Source organism: Carassius gibelio, chromosome A13 (genome assembly GCF_023724105.1).
Source record: "Carassius gibelio isolate Cgi1373 ecotype wild population from Czech Republic chromosome A13, carGib1.2-hapl.c, whole genome shotgun sequence".
Taxonomy (NCBI): Eukaryota; Metazoa; Chordata; class Actinopteri; order Cypriniformes; family Cyprinidae; genus Carassius; species Carassius gibelio.
The window spans coordinates 24375059-24390036 of NC_068383.1; the positions used below are offsets into that span (position 1 = coordinate 24375059).

Consider the following 14978-nt stretch of genomic DNA (forward strand, 5'->3'; position numbering starts at 1 on the left):
AATTATTTTGTAGAATAACAATAGAACCATGAATCGGGGAGTTTTCAAAGCCAACACACATACAAAATACACAGGAGTTACATGTGAGCTCTTACGGAGATGACAAGTGCCATAAATCAATCTGATTAGCCTTCTCTAAAAACACACATGACATGGCCTTAGAAAATATTTCATAAAATTCACAGTTTTACAGATTAGATTATGAAATTTCCAGATGAAGCTTCAACCACTTACAACCAGCGCAGAAACCACTTACTGTACATAATCCAATTGCGATGTATTTGATATTAAATTAACTTACGTTTTGCCAGATTACCCTTCATCCAAGCCCTCGGTTTTCCCGCGCTCATAACATTAGCACAGAATCAGTTCAGAATCAATAACCAAAATAATCAGTTCGGTTCAGACGCTCTGTGAGCCAGTCTGCTTCACGCTGAATCATGCATGCACAGTATCATCAGCTCCTCGGTGCACATGCTGCAGTTCAGTATCATCAGCTGCTCTACTCGTGTTCAGGTTCTGTTTACTACAAACTCAGTTTGTGAATGTGTCATCATTAACTATAAATACAGTACAGATATTTCATAAGTCATCCCTAATTCCTATTAAACATAGAGACTTTAGAGTGTTAATTATTGTCCAACTTCCCTGAAAACTCCTTTGGCCTATACATCATCTACAGATTAGAAACATTCATCTAAAAAAAAAAAAAAAATTATATAGTTATTTTATCACACTTTCTGATGTTTAACAAAATACTTAGATAAATAAAACATGCACAGTATAATCAGTTCATCGGAATCTCAAATCTGACATGTCTGAAAGAAACGGTTTTCAGTTCAGTGTACTGGTGATCTAAAAACCGATGCAACCGGTTCTTGATTCGAGAACGAGAATCAGCTCATCGTTTCTCAAATCGGACCTGTCCGACAGAAACGGTTCTCAGTTTAGTGAAATATCCGAATAATAAACCAGTGATTACGATAGAAAAGCTTGGTATGAGATTTTCTTGAGATCTGGGGCATTTTTATAAAAACTGTACATTGGAAATGCTAACTTGTGCAGCGATGAAAAAGGAAACCAATGGCATATTTTTACAATAGTAAATTACCAAATTCCACCCGTGATCACAAAAGGATGTTATTACAAAAACTCGAATCAGGGTTCAAAGTGAGTTTTGAGTATAAGTGTACTAATAATTTAATAAATTGTCTGATGTAGCTTGATGCTAATGTTAGCGTTAAGTGAGATAGCAGCTTGGTGGCTTTGTAAAGCTTGAAATACCACAACAAAGGCTAATAAAGGTGGAATAAATGTGTCATACCTGGCGGAGGATCGTTTGGTGAGAACAATAGAATCATGAATGAGGGAGTTTTCAGAAACAAAAACACAGACAAAGCCCGCAGGAGTGTTTGCATAGCCCCTTTCACACTGCCATTCTGGCAAATACAAGGATTAAGTGTTCCGGCAAATGTTCCCGGGTCGCTAGATTTTGCACTTTCACACTGCCAGTGATTACCCAGCATATGTGCGTGCTTTCACACACAACCCGTAACAACACGTGACATCAGCATGTGATGTGTAATGTACGAGTCAAAAAGGCTAGGCATGTTATACTTTCTCTGAAGCAAGCAGACGATCTCGGCGTCAGCGCGGAAAGTGAGGAACTTACTAACAAATGTATATGTGTATTAGCAGTGTTTGCTCAAGTTAAAGAAGTTGTTACCAAGAACATCTGCTGTTTATTTCTCTCGATGTGTACACTTTTATAGCATTAATTATTTAAATTGGTTAACTGCGTGTGTATTAACAGTGTTAGTTTAAAATCACTTAACTTGTGATAGGGATGCCAGCGCACAGAAGCATTCTTTGTTCACATTAGTTCAGAGTTACTGCTAGTTTTAATGTAAAAAGTTTTAATATCCAAATCCGTTAAAGGATTTTTAGGCTGCATTAATTAGGTAAACCGGAACCAGAAACACTTCCCATAACACCCTATGTACTTGCTACATCATTAGAAGAATGGCATCTACGCTAATATTAGTCTGTTTCTCTCTTGTTCTGAGGTCACCATAGCCACCAGATCCAGTCTGTGTCCAGATCAGAGGGTCACTGCAGTCACCCGGATCCAGTACGTATCCAGAGCAGATGGTGGATCAGCACCTAGAAAGGACCTCTACATCCCTGAAAGACAGCGGAGACCAGGACAACTAGAGCCCCAGATACAGATCCCCTGTAAAGACCTTGTCTCAGAGGAGCACCAGGACAAGACCACAGGAAACAGATGATTCTTCTGCACAATCTGACTTTGCTGCAGTCTGGAATTGAACTACTGGTTTCGTCTGGTCAGAGGAGAACTGACCCCAACTGAGTCTGGTTTCTCCCAAGGTTTTTTTCTTCATTCTGTCACCGATGGAGTTTCGGTTTGTTGTGGAAAAATTCATTGAACATTGCTTCTGTATGCCTATATATGCATGTGTTTTCTTTTCTTTGCTGTGTGGGTTCAGAAGGGCGACACCTGGGGGGAAAACAGAAGTCTGATAATTACCTGAGAGGGTCATTGGGCCATATAGTGGGGGGAAAATGTCTGAGGATGACCTGAAGGGGTCACCTAAGTACTAAATGTGTGAGAAACCGCCCATAGAGAGTGTTCCTTGTTATGTGTGGAAAGTTACAGCTGTTCAGACTGTATAACCTTGGAAGCAGCAGAGGTATATTAGGTGGAGGACTGCCCTCTTTCTGGGTCGGTTTCACTCTGCAGGAACTCAGTGTTGCTGTATGACTGTCTGACCTTCTTTGCAAAGACTAAAAGATTTATTTTTAATTATACCTGAGAATGAGTCTGTCTCTTATGCTGACGAGAGTTGATTTAAATTTTGCCACGACAATTTGGTGTCAGAAAGTGGGATTCCTTGGATGTGTCTTCTGGACCTGTGAGCGGACGGTGACTGATCATCCTGAACAACAGAAGTTCAGCCCTAACCCCGATTAGATTTGAGGGAGAAAGGGACCGACCGCCGAGGCCCGGAGGGGCACCACTGGAATCAGGAAAGAACCGGAATGGCAAGAGAGCTCTCGGGTAAGAGACAGTTCATGATATTCAAAATTTTGGGTTTTTAGAAATAAGGATTGGAATATAAATTAGAAGAGGGATGAACCATAGCGGTGGGTCCTTCTCTGTGGGAAACACAATCAAGCGGATTAGGGTATCCGATTGTGAGAATACTGCAGCACAGTTAATACATTTCTAAGGGGAATTGAAACTGCTGCAACTGGTGTGATCGTAAATTGAGTTAGAAATTGAGATCAAAGCAATCCAGATATTTTGAAGCGATAAGCTGAGATCATGCTCAAGTGGTTAACATGTTTCTAAGAGGGGAAGTGAAACTGTGCGAGTATTGGCTCTCCCGACTTGGGCAGAGGAAAGTCGGATCTGTTGGAGACGTCTGACAGATTATAGGCGCGCCGAAGAGAATCCCCACAGAGAAGGAAACCAGCATATATGGGAAAGTCTCAGAGCAAGCTCGCTGAATATGATACACCAGTGTTTCGGCGAATGAAAAAAGTGTATGGCCAAAAATGCATGCAAGATCTGGGGAAATTCATTAAATACCATGGTTTTCCAAAAGAGGGAACGTTGAGTGTTAAGAAATTAAAAGCTGTGAAGGAATCAGTAGAAGAGGGAAGCGAGGGACAGAAAGGTTGTTGTGCGAGGCACATGTGTGAGAAATGTGAACGAACTGTGAATTGTTGGATAGCGGAAGCAGATAGGAGAGAAAGGAGAACGATGCAGAAATAATTAGCAAGTAGAAAGAAGGAAAAGAAAGTTGAAGAATGTGATGAAAGTGTAAATGCCTCACATAGACCTACTAACCGCTCTGATGTTTGTTTTTCTAAACATGTACCTCCGCCATACACACATTTCCCGGTGACCGAGGTGCAAGCCACGAAAATGGACCCCGACCTCGACTGCTCTCCACCGAGAAGACCAACAGCACCGTGGCCAGATCCAGAATGGAGACAAGAAACAGAGGAAGAACCAGAAATCATTCCTGAAACCCCCAACGAGGAAATAGAAGAGGAAATAGTGCGCAGAGCAGCCTCAACAAAGAAAAGAAAAACCAGACAGCCAGTGAAAGAAGAAAATGAGAGTATTATAGCTCCAATGATTGAAGTTTCTGGCCCTGACGGCCCTGTTATGGTCTTTAGACCATGAACCATAACGGAGATGAAGGAAGCGATGGCTCACTTGCCGAGCCCTGACGAACCAAGTGATAAATTTTCTACCGAATTAGTCACCTTCTGCCAAGAATTCAGCCCTACCCTGTGTACGATCTGAGGAGGCTGCTGGCAGTGAAACTGGGGGCTACGAGCAGGCATGAAGTGAGTGGAGAGCTGCAGAAAGAGGACTGTCAGAGAGAACACTGTGAATGGATGCATCTTAGTAATGCAGGCTACCGAAAGGCCGTTGACGAGCTGGCAGACGCAATAAAAGCAGCATTTCCAGCGCGTGTGGATACAGCAAAGATTGGCAACTGTTGCCAGCCCAGAGACGAATCTGTTCAGGACTTTGACCACCTCTTGTACCTGATTTTCAACAAACACAGCGGGTTGGAGGAACCAGATGAAAGAGGGGATCAAGCTGGCACATGGGAGTGTCACATGCGGAGCTGGTTTTTGAATGGACTGAGACCTGAAATTGCACAAGAAGTAAAGACCAGCTAAATAGAGTGGAAAAGTGGACGGCTATCTGCTGTTTTGGCACACGCTTTGCATGCAGAGGAGATGCAGATGGCGAAGAAGGAAAGAGTGAAAGCCAAAACCGACAAGGAGTGGCAGCTGGCGGTAGTGCAAGCCGTGTCGAGGCCGGAGGGCTATTCTGCGCAGCGAGACCAGCAGTGGAAGAGAGGAGGAAGATATCTGAACGAAACTGAAAGAAACTCTGAAAGACGGGGTTGTCGGATCTGCAAGACTGATGAACATGAGATATTGAATTGTACCAGATGCAGATTGTGCAAAAAGAACGGCCATTGGGCGAAGGATTGCCCGGAGAACCAGCGAAATCAACAAGCAGACTAAAGCGAGGGAGACGGAGAGCAGAGAGGGGGTGTCCCGGGCGAGCAACCAACAGTCACAAGTCAAGGAAGTGAAAATTTTCTAACCACAAACACACACACATACACTGATGTACTTTCTGCTCTCTGCAATGAAGAAAACACTTGCTTCCTTTGTGTATGTCTGATTCTGTTGATAAGCATCCTGACAAATGTGCTATTATGTTTAAAAGTGAAGTCTTTATGAAAATGCCTGAATATCCTATGCTAGTAGAGGGGATATTGATTGAGTTTTTAGCTGATATATAATATATATATATATCTATACAGCCATGTGATTTGCAGTGTCAACCACAATTAACAGGTGAAATGAATTAGTCAATTTCTGCATGAGGGCACGTAATTTGTGAAAGGTTCACAGCGCCTCTGAATTGTGAAACAAAAGGGGGTGAGGTGCTGAGGCATGCTTTTCTCTATACCCCTGCATGTCCAGTGCCTTTGATGGGAAGAGATTTGTTGTGCAAACTAAATTTGACACTGACTGCAGACTCTGGGGGTGTCCAAGGGGTAAAGAAAGAGCGGATTTGCTGTCTGCAAGCAGAACCAAAATGGGCATACGAATGGCACATCATAAATTCTGATTGGGCTTGAATGATGTGTGAACTGGCTAAAGATCGAACAAAACCATTTGATAGAGAAATCATGTTGCCTGACAAATTGCATTGCACGTCACATGTTGTAGTACAACCAGAAGACCAGTATGAAAAAGGTTTGAGGCAGGAAAAGGAGAAACTTTACGTTTTGAGAAAATGTTTTAGACAGTAAATGTGTGTGCAGTTTCAGTTTGCCTGACAGAGAAACAGCTTCAGTTTTACCTAATGGCAGAAGATTCTGTGCCTCACTTATCACTTTCCAAGGACAGGAGCCAGACAGGGCCCATATTAGACTTGTTTGTGAAAATCTGTGATTATGCCAAAGACTGGAGACAGATAGGGGAGGGGGTGAAACACAGTGAGAGTCTGGGAGCGTTTATGTCTGAGTGCAAGCATGACATTGAAACAGAAAGAGTTGTGGTACCCATTGACAAAAGAAAGAGGGAGAATCATTGCATGACAATCATTTGTGCCTCAGATATACATCCAGCATTAACAAAAGTGCCATCAGAGTTATGGGCAAAACTCAAATATGATGTGGGTTTGATTAAAGAATGTGAACCAGTTGTGGTCACCCCAAAATCTGATTACAGACCATGTCAACGTCAATAACCTCTAAAACAAGAGGCAATTCTTGGTATAAAAACAGTGTTTGAGTCACTATTGGAAGAGGGAATAATGGTGCCATGCGATGATTCTCCAGTTCGCACTCCAATTGTTCCTGTAAAAAAGATAAGAGACAAGGGTCAGCCCACAGGGTGGCGATTTGTACAAGATTTACAGGCGGTGAACCCTGCTGACAGGCAAAGAGCTCCATCAGTGCCAAATCCATACACAATTTTATCACAAATACCACAAGATGCAACATTCTTCTCAGTGGTAGATTTGGCAAATGCATTTTATAGTGTGCCAGTTGATAAAGACAGCTAATTCTGATTTGCATTTGAATTTGAGGGCAAAGGTTACAACAAAGCCCTAAGAAGGAGTTTGGGAGCTTTGACCCTGACAGCAGGTACAGCTCTGTTACAGTATGTGGATGATCTTTGCTTGTGTGCTCTTGATGAGCTTACATGTGTAAACTGACACTGTGACCATCCTGAAGCATCTGGCTCGGGAGGGCCATAAAGTTAGCCTGACAAAACTGCAGTTCGTAAAACAACAGATTACATTCCTGGGGCATGTAATAACACCGAATAGCAAATCACTGTCTGAAAAAGGGGTTAAAGCTACAAGAAAAGTCCCAAAACCAGTAATAACAAAGAAACAAATGCTTAATTTTGGGGGATGTGTTCCTAATGTAGAACATCTATTCCAAATTATAAGAAAGCGGAAGAGGCATTTCTGAACATGAAAGTTCAGCTGTCTGTTGTGCCAACCCTGGGCTTGCAGGCCCCAAATAAACCCTTTGTTCAGACGGTTGATGAGAAAAATGTATTTATGAATTCTGTATTGTTGCAGCATCATGGAGACAAATTGAGACCCGTGGCATATTTTTCCAGCAAATTAGACCCAGAATTCGTAGGTTACTCTGATTTGACATTGATGGTGTCTCATGCAGTGTCCATGATTTTGCAGGAATAGAAAACATCACGGTGGTTAAGATATCACTAATATCACTGTTAAGCGATGCACAACCTTGAATGTTGCTACTCTCCTCCCAACAGAAGAGGATGGGGAAGAGCATCATTGTTGTTTAACAGCACTTGAACAAGTGTGTACGCCACGTCCAGACCTGTGTGACGTGCCACTTGTGAAAATGTCCTCTTTGTGGATGGCTCAGCTTTTAAAGATCCACAAACAGGCCTGAATAAGGTTGGTTATGCAATAACAACTGAATTTGACATTGTGGCCTCTGGCTCATTACCATCAAATTATTCAGCACAAGCAGCTGAGCTTTTGGCATTAACAGAAATATGCAAAATAATGACAGACAAATGTGTAACGATTTACACAGATTTACTAGACGATATGCATTTGGGGTGACTCGTGATTTTGGGGCGCTGTGGAAACAAAGTTTTTTAAAGTCAGATGGGTGACCAATATTAAATGCACCCCTTGTGGCAGATTTGCTAGATGGTATTCTGCTGCTAGAAAAGATGGCGATTTGTAGATGCGCAGCGCATACTAATAACAAAGATTCTGTATCTACAGGAAACGTCAGAGCAGACGCAGCGTCGAAGGCTGCAGCATCTCAGCAGACAAAAACATTAGAGTGAGTTAGAGACTCCTCTGACTTGGCTCGACACACAAATGCCTTTTTTTTAAACAGGGAATGATCTGCAACCAATCAGATATCTTCCTTGTTTGAGCCAATCACAAGAATGCACCCCATGTGGGGGATTGTTTACTTATAAGCCAATCAGCGAACGACTCACTTTCCTCAATCAGCGAACGACTCAATTTCCTCAGCGAACTCAGACTCTTTTGGCTCCATAGAAGGTTGCTGAAATTCCACTGCACGACTGTGAAGGGAGCAGAGAGAGCAACGTGGATCAGGTTAGTATTCTTGAGTGTGAATTTTTGATTTTGGATTGTGTTTGTATCTGTGACGTGACTGAGGGTCTGACTCATGTCAGGAATGCAGTAGCAGTGATTACTCGTTTAGCCCGGCGCCCAGAGCAAACATAATGCTAAGTGTGTAGTGAAAGTATTACCAGTAGAAATTAATTTTTATGTTTTATTGATCAATGAATGATAAAAAGGGGGAAATTGTGGTGGAAAAATTCATTGAACATTGCTTCTGTATGCCTATATATGCATGTGTTTTCTTTTCTTTGCTGTGTGGGTTCAGAAGGGCGACACCTGGGGGGAAAACAGATGTCTGAGAATGACCTGAGAGGGTCATTGGGCCATATAGTGGGGGGACAATGTCTGAGGATGACCTGAGGGGGTCACCTAAGTCCTAAATGTGTGAGAAACCGCCCATAGAGAGTGTTCCTTGTTATGTGTGGGAAGTTACAGCTGTTCAGACTGTATAACCTTGAAGCAGCAGAGGTATATAAGGTGGAGGACTGCCCTCTTTCTGGGTCGGTTTCACTCTGCAGGAACTCAGTGTTGCTGTATGACTGTCTGACCTTCTTTGCAAAGACTAAAAGATTTCTTTTTAATTATATCTGAGAATGAGTCTGTCTCTTATGCTGACGAGAGTTGATTTAAATTTTGCCACGACAGGTTCCTTGCCGCTGTCGCCTCTGGCTTGCTTAGTTGGGGTCACTTCATCTACAGCGATATCATTGACTTGATTGCAAATAAATGCACAGACACTATTTAAACTGAACAGAGATGACATCACTGAATTCAATGATGAACTGTCTTTAACTGTCATTCTGCATTATTGACACACTGTTTTCCTAATGAATGTTGTTCAGTTGCTTTGACACAATGTATTTTCTTTAAAGCACTATAAATAAAGGTGACTTGACTTGACATACCAGGGATCATGGATCAATTTGCATATGTCAAAATACTTGAAGAGGTCATGTTGCCTTAAGCTGAAGACGATATGCCCTTGAAATAGTTGTTTCAGCAAGACAATGACCACCAAACACCAAACACTAGTAAATGAGCAAAGTCTTGGTTCTTCCAAACCAACAAAATTAAAATTATGGAGTGGCCAGCCCAATCTCCAGACCTTAATCCAATTGAGAACTTGTGGGGTGATATCAAAAATGCTGTTTCTGAAGCAAAACCAAGAAATGTGAATGAATTGTGGAATGTTGTTAAAGAATCATGGAGTGGAATAACAGCTGAGAGGTGCCACAAGTTGGTTGACTCCATGCCACACAGATGTCAAGCAGTTTTAAAAAACTGTGGTCATACAACTAAATATTAGTTTAGTGATTCACAGGATTGCTAAACATGTATAAAGTTTAGCAATGTAAAAACATTTGTATAAAATAGTTTTGAGTTTGTACAGTCAATGGGAGACACTGCTATTTTTTTAACATTGCCCTTTCAACTAATTGCCCAATTGCACAGCCTTAAGAGCGTGCATATCATGAATGCTGGGTCTTGTTTGTTTTCTGAAAATCTACTGCACCTACCATATTTTTCAGACTATAAGTCGCACTTTTTTTCATAGTTTGTCCGGTCCTGCGACTTAAAGTCAGGTGCGACTTATTTATCAAAATTAATTTGACATGAACCAAGAGAAATGAACCAAGAGAAAACATTACCCTCTAGGCCCTCTCGCGGCTGGAGACGGTAATATTTTCTCTTGGTTCTTGGTTCTAAATAAATGTGACTTATAGTCCAGTGCGACTTGTATATGTTTTTTTTCCTCATCATGACGTATTTTTCGACTGATGCGACTTATAGTCCGAAAAATACGGTACTGGTAACTTGTTTGCCATGTAGCAATAAAAAATATACTAAAAACCTGGATTATTCTGGTTAGTCACATTGTACTGCTATTATTTTGAACAATACTGTATACATTTGTTAATAAAGTAAATAAAACAAAAACATGCATGTTTTAATGCTACTGAATAAAAAGAAACGATCCACTCGCAAGCCTTTGCTCATCATGACAGGACCTGGATCAGTGAGATGCGTCTTGGGCAGATGATGTCACTTCCAGGGAGGCAAGTTGTACACGCCCCCGTCCCTTGACTCCTCCCCCACATCAAAACAGTGCCACAAAGAGAGACGTGCATAAAAGTGAAGCGCAAAGGGAAAATGGCATCGCAAGCTCAAACTAGATTGACACGCAAAATAAAAGCAGCGTTGCAAATAAATTAATAGTTATGACCATGGAAAATATGTATTGCAAAATCATTGCTTTCATTTATGTTTTGCAATTATTTATTTTTGTTTGCAACCCTTCATTTTTTCTTCCAATTCTTTATTTTCTTTTGCCATTCTTTATTTTTGTTTGCAAAAAAGCAAAATTATTTTACTCAATACTTAAATTTTTGTTTGCAATACATTATTTTTTTTTTTTTTGCGTATATATACGGCATTATATTGACTCCATACATGGCCAGCTGTGAATTAAGCCATTTTTAACGCAATCAGAATTGAGTATTTAGACAGACCATCAAATCACTTTAAGGAGTTACATTATAATGTGCAAATTCACACACAGTGTATCTTTAATTCTGCCTGAATTTTCAGGGTGCCTGTCTTGATATCACTGATCTTCAGTAACATCCTCAATGACTAAAGAGCAGCAGCATCATGTACCTGTGTGTGTAGTTTCTGGTGTGTTTGTAGTTGAGGGATCCTGAGAGTTTGGGACTGGTGTCGTCGTTTGAGCTTGATCTGTAGAGAATGAACGTTAGTTCAGATTCATCATACTGTAGAACAAGGCATCTCTGAGAAATCATCTTCTATACAGTGTTTTCTGAACTACAAGTCGTGTTTTTATCATCTGAAACATGCTAACATTTATTCAAAAACATGCACTAACCTCAAAAAAAGCAAAGAGCAGACACTTCAAACTATGAACTTCAAGCTTTCAAGCATATAACAATCATTTCTAGCAATGCTAACTTGTTTAATATCTGTGACAGTCAGCGTGAGCATTCGAGGCATATTTCCAAACACATTCTCGTGTGAAATGATGCTGTTTTAAGAAAAAGCTTCTTTAATAATAGTTCAGAAACCAAATGTTCCTCTGCAGCTAATGATTAATTCATGGAAATGATCCATTCTGAATGAGAGGGACGTAAGCAGCTTCAGTTTCACTTTAAATACCTTTTTATAGGTTCGACATGTCAAATAAATGTTGTTTGCAGTGAATTCCACTGAAATTTACTTTCATTTTACACTAATTTTTCTGTTTTTGTTCAGTAAAATACGTAATAGTGCAAATATGGACCGTTTACACCAATAAAACCAGTATATTACACACACAGCCACATTCACTTTAGCTTTGAACATTGTGTTAATTATGAGGATCCTTGAAAACATGGTTTTCTAGAAAGTGTGAAAAGCCCTGACATAGAATATGACAATCATATTTTAACTCAGATCATAACATTACATAAAAAGTTAAAATAATTCCAGCAGAACTTCTTGACTGTAATATTTGGACATTAGTTTGCAGCAGTGTTTTGAGTTTCTTCTGTCAGACTGAACCAAGCTTTTGTTCTGCTTCAATAATACTTACAGTCCTTCATATTACTCACATTATGAGAGTCTAACACTGATAGAGGAGATGTTTTCTCACCTGATCTCTTGACAGTGATTGTGACTGAGGTCTTGACTTGATCTCTCTGAGTAACATTACATCTCCACTCTCTGTTGTGATCTTCATTCAGGAGTGTTGTAGTCAGGGTGATGATACAGTGATCTGATGAGGATGATATCTGATATCTGGAGTCTGATCTCAGTTTAACACCAGCCGGATTCACCCAGAACAGATGAATTCACTCAGAACTCATCCATTCATCACAAGAGAGTCGAGGATATGAATACAGCTGACAGACGAGAGACACAGAGAGACCTGAACTGATCTGAGTCTGTGAGGATGAGACTGAAACACAGAATAACACACACATCACACACTCTTCAACCATCATCAGAGATTAAATGAAGAATTTGTCATTTTTAAACTGAACAAATAATCATTAAATTACCATGAAGAACATGCAGATAAACATGTGTGTCATTTCTTAGTCGTGGTCCACCCTCACCAGTCCATTGTTGGCAGGTGTAAGATCCATAATCTTCTGTTGAGATGTTCCTGATGTTCAGAGAGCAGTCAGACCCCAGACTCAGTCTCTTCTGTCTCTCTGTGTCCTTCTTCTTTATCCCTAAAACAATCAGTTCAACTGTTGCTGATTGACTGCCTCTGTTATAGCTCCATGTAGTTGATGTACAGTCATGAAGAGCATCATGAAGAGCATTATTACAGGGCAGACGGACATCTTCACCTGATCTGATGAACACATGAACATCATCCTCTCCACTGACACCTGAAACACAAGAAGATCTGAGTGATCATTATGATATATATTAATAAATGAATGACAGAAAGCAGAAGGTTCAGATCAGTCTTTTTCAGCAGTTATTACAAACACACTCTCCAGAATAAACTCTTGTTCTTCATCAGAGAGCTGTTCACATCACAAACACACTCTTCATCAGAGAATAATTCAGAGATGTTTGAGAGTGAATCTGTCTAGTTTGAGTGTGTTCAGGAAGAATCAGTGTGTTCTGTATCAAACACAAGAAGAAACTCTTTCTCAGACTGATTGCACTGAATGTGTTGAAGAGAAAACACAGATGTCTTTACCTGTGAGAAGTGAAGAGAGAGCGATCAGTCCCAGCAGACACAGATGACACTCAGACATTTTCTCTTTCTCTTCATCATTTGCTCTCAACTCTTTCTTTAAATACTCTCAGCTCCTCGTGTGGTTTTAACTTCCTCTGATCTGACCGACTGAGTGTTGAAATGACTCTAGAGTTGTTATTTAGTAACATGATGTCAGTCGTAATGGAGAAGTGAGATCAGCTGGAGCCGATGTAACCTGCAGTGTTTCTGTGTCCACCTCAACAGGTCAAGATTATCCCTCGAGACCCGAGCGCTGACTGATGCAGTGTTGTGTTGAAACCTGTTCCTCTACTGTTTCTCAAGACCTACACATAACCACTAACCAGACGCCACAGCGGTGGTGAAACATGTTCTTCAGTGAGAACTGATTATTGTTAACCTCTCAACACACATTTACTCTGAACACGATCTACAGGCCGTTCTTCACATTACTCCTAGTTTCACTTCTTTCTTTCTGCAGTTCAGCTCTAGACAGAAAATCATTCACTTATAGAAAACTGATCAAACTGGTTTGTTACTGAAAAGGTTTCCGCTATCAATCACTTCCTATGATTGTGTTCACACTGAGAGAAATAATACCCATAATGCCACAGTGGATCAAACCTGCTGTCTGGCGTTTTGAAAATCGAATTTTTCAAACTCTTCCAAAGACTTTCAGTAAAAGATGATGGGTTTGTTGTTAAATGACCAAACTGTGAATGTTTTTAACACATCATCAAATGTGATGACATGATGTCAGAAGTGTTTGTTCTCTGCGAGTCTTTCAGATGTTGACTGATCTTTCGTCTCGTCTCAATATCCACACTTGAGAGTGAATGTACAGGAATTAAAACTTTGCCCTTTATGAATATTTAACTTGAAAATACATATAACTTCTGTAATTTTAGTGAATATATAAAGCTGTATGTATTTTGTAGCAGCACCACTGAGCAGACAAGTGTGTGAAGAAAGCGCTGTATAAACTGTTAGTTTTTCTCTCCTCTCAACACCATAATGGTCATCTTTCATCTGTTTGTGGGAACTCAGTTAGTTTGACCGCACTGGTTTAACACACACTGATCTGAGATCATCTCTGAACACTGTTTAGACGGACGCAGTGAATTCTCACACATTCACACAGCACTTCCTCTTCTTTCTTTAAATGAGTTCCTCAAATCTTTTATCATATATATATATATACACACACACACACGCTCTGTGGTATATATATTGGTCTATGGCGCAGTCTATTTTCAGCTCCTGAACACACCTCTTTTTTTAGACCAGCCACCCATGGGTGCACAAATGGGGACAGATGCATTTGCTAATTAAACGATGTGGCACTGGACGGGAAAATGTGAACGCTGCCGGACTGAAACTAGCAAACACACTTGTGCTGCGCCTTGTGTCACTTGCAACAGATACATAACAACGTATATAACTCCTCTTTTAGTTTGTTTGTTTTTTATTTCAATGATCGATCAATTTGTGGAAAATCATTCAGATAGGCGGTCTTTCTAAAAACTAATAGCCTTCAAGAACAATAATTCTGAAGAGACTCATCAAATCATCAGTTGATTTTGTGGCAAAATATTTTACAGTGCTTGAGTATTGTCTATTATTGCATATAATTATTAATTCTCAGAAAGCAGATATGGCATTTATTGCAAGATTAGTTAAAACATTCACAATGCACCTGCAGACTATTTTTCCAGGCATGTTTTTCATCAGTGAAGATTTCTTTAAATAGTGTATAAATCTTGTCAAGTCTCATTCTTGTGAACCCTGTCTCGTGTCTCATCTCAAATTGGTGTTGCTTAAAGCTGCAGTTGGTAACTTTTGACGCTCTAGCGGTTAATAAACAGAACTGCTTGCGTCTTGCGGAAGAACATCGTAGCCGGAACTACTTCTCTCTGTTTGTGTCTATGAAGAATCACAAAGGTACTGGGTTACTCCGCCGCGGTATCCCCGAAGCAATCTAAAATAGTCCGAATATAAACACTTATTATAGGT

The 14978-nt window shown here is 40.4% G+C and overlaps 1 pseudogene; it reads right to left on the minus strand.

Annotated features, from left to right (window-relative positions):
* Window positions 1–10824: 10824 nt before the first annotated feature.
* Window positions 10825–13301, minus strand: LOC128026701 (uncharacterized; annotated as a pseudogene).
* Between the last annotated feature and the right edge of the window lie 1677 nt (window positions 13302–14978).